This window comes from Mandrillus leucophaeus, unplaced genomic scaffold (assembly GCF_000951045.1).
Source record: "Mandrillus leucophaeus isolate KB7577 unplaced genomic scaffold, Mleu.le_1.0 Scaffold525, whole genome shotgun sequence".
NCBI classification, from domain to species: domain Eukaryota; kingdom Metazoa; phylum Chordata; class Mammalia; order Primates; family Cercopithecidae; genus Mandrillus; species Mandrillus leucophaeus.
Genome location: NW_012105642.1, coordinates 1,818,397 through 1,820,399, shown reverse-complemented (window position 1 = coordinate 1,820,399; position 2,003 = coordinate 1,818,397).

The window sequence follows — 2,003 nt, the reverse complement described above, 5'->3', positions numbered from 1 at the left end:
ATTATATATATTTATGTATAATATAATTATATAGATAGATAATTATATATATATATAACGTTAAGTAGACAAATACAAGCAGCAGTTTAATGCACACTTGAGGGAAAGACAAGAGAGAGAGTGATCTTCCCAAATATGAAATGACATTCAGACTTATTCTGAAATAATCAGGAGTTTCTCAAGAGGAATTCCCCACTCACCACCATCAAATCAGACAGTCCAAGTTAAACAATTGTACTGTTTTGTAAAAATAATAATTATGACAATCATAGAATTAAAGTTTTGCCATTCTAGGCAATGTGAATTTGGAGAGCATGACAAAGAGTCTGTGCTATGTAAATTCTGTGAACCTCGGTATACTCATCTGTAAAATAGGTTTATAGGGCTGTGATGTGATCATGTGTATAAGGCAATTGACAGTCCCAGGAAAATAATAGGTTCTCTTTTGACTGAAATGGGACATTAACCTACATTAAAAACATAAGTTTAGCCCAGGTGTGGTAGCTTACACCTGTAATCCCAGCACTTTGGGAGGCCGAGGTGGGCGGGCCACCTGAGGTCAGGATTTCGAGAGCAGCCTTGCCAACATGGCGAAACCCCATCTGTACTAAAAAATACAAAAAATATTAGCCAGTCGTGGTGGTGCATGCCTGTAGTCCTGGCTACCCAGGAGGCTGAGGCAAGAGAATAGCTTGAACTCAGGAGGCAGAAGTTGCAGTGAGCTGAGATCGCACCATTGCACTCCAGCCTGGGTGACAGAAAGAGACTCCGTCTGAAAATAATGATAATAGTAATAATAATAATGTTTACTTGTATAGTTTTTACTATTGTTTTTACACATTCTGGTTGATTTCCTTTATTTAGTTTTCAGAGCAAAGAACTGGTCTCTGACTAAAGAACTGATAAAAGGACTAAAGAACTGAAAAAAGCTTATGCTACTGAAATGCTTTACTGAATAAAGATATGCTTTCAATTTTAGCTACATGTGACAACTCCACAGGTTGATTTTACACTAGAATTTTTCTGACAACTACCTAGAATTCTGTTTCAATCCTGTGAGGGCATCTAATCTTGCTAGGGTGTTTTTTAATGACAGTTTTATTGAGATGTAACTTCCATATCATAAAATTCACCTATTAAAGGGTACAAGTCAATGGTTTTAATATATTCACAGAGTTGGCAACCATCACTACAATCAATTTAAAATATTTTTATTATCTCAGAAGAAAATCTCATACCCATTAGCAGTAACTTCTCATTTTTCCCAAACTCCCTCCATCCCCTGGCAGCCCTAGGCAACCATGCATCTATTTTCTATCACTATAGATTTGCTTATTCTGGACATTTCATGTAAGTGGAATCATGCAGTGTGTGACCTTTTGTGACTGACTTCTTTTACTTAGCTTCGTGTGTTCAAGGTTCATCCATGTTGCAGTATCAGTGCTTTTTTTGATGGCTGAATAATATTTCATTGCATGGATACACCACATATTCTTTATCTATTCATCAGTTGCTGGACATTTGGGTTGTTTTCACTCTTTAGCCATTATAACTAATTCTTCTGTGAATAGTTACATATAAATTATTATGTAGACACATGATTTTAATTCTCTTGGGTATTTGCCTAGGAATGGAATTGCTGAGTCGTATGGTAACTCCACATTTAACCTTTTGAGGAACTGCCAGGCTATTTTCCAAATGGGCCGCCTCACTTTACCTCCCCAGCAACAGTATGTGAGGCCTCCAGTGTTCCCACATCTTCATCAACAGTTGTTATTGTCCTTTTCATTTCGGCCATTGGAGTGGGTGTGAAGAGGTATCTCAGTGTGGTTTTAATTTGCATTTCCAATAACTAATGATATTGAACAGATGTTCCTATGCATCTTGGCTATTGGTACATCTTCTCTGGAGATACATCTGTTCAAATTCTTTATCCCATGTTTAAACTGGGTTATTTTACTTTTTTATTTCTTGCGTTCTTTCTTTGAGAAAGGTCTTGCTCT